Genomic DNA, 762 nt, shown 5'->3' with positions numbered 1-762 from the left:
ATCTATGAGTACTTTCTTGGTATATGTAACATCTATAAGCACTTTCTTGGTAATGTTTCTGATCTATGAGTACTTTCTTGTAATGTTTCTGATCTATGAGTACTTTCTTTGTATATGTAACATCTATAAGCACTTTCTTGTAATGTTTCTGATCTATGAGTACTTTCTTGTAATATTTATCAACTATGAGTACTTTTTTGCCATGTTTATGATCTATGAGTACTTTCTTGTAATGTTTATGATCTATGAGTACTTTTTTGCAATGTTTATGATCTATGAGTACTTTCTTGGTATATGTAACATCTATAAGAACTTTCTTATAATGTTTCTGATCTATGAGTACTTTCTTGTAATATTTATCAACTATGAGTACTTTTTTGCAATGTTTATGATCTATGAGTACTTTCTTGTAATATTTATCAACTATGAGTACTTTTTTGCAATGTTTCTGATCTATGAGTACTTTCTTGTAATGTTTCTGATCTATGAGTACTTTCTTTGTATATGTAACATCTATAAGCACTTTCTTGTAATGTTTCTGATCTATGAGTACTTTCTTGTAATATTTATCAACTATGAGTACTTTTTTGCAATGTTTCTGATCTATGAGTACTTTCTTGTAATGTTTATGATCTATGAGTACTTTCTTTGTATATGTAACATCTATAAGCACTTTCTTGTAATGTTTCTGATCTATGAGTACTTTCTTGTAATATTTATCAACTATGAGTACTTTTTTGCAATGTTTATGATCTATGAGTA

Source organism: Garra rufa, chromosome 7 (genome assembly GCF_049309525.1).
Source record: "Garra rufa chromosome 7, GarRuf1.0, whole genome shotgun sequence".
Lineage (NCBI taxonomy): Eukaryota > Metazoa > Chordata > Actinopteri > Cypriniformes > Cyprinidae > Garra > Garra rufa.
The sequence above is the reverse complement of the archived record's forward strand: the minus strand, read 5'-3'. Positions refer to the sequence as shown.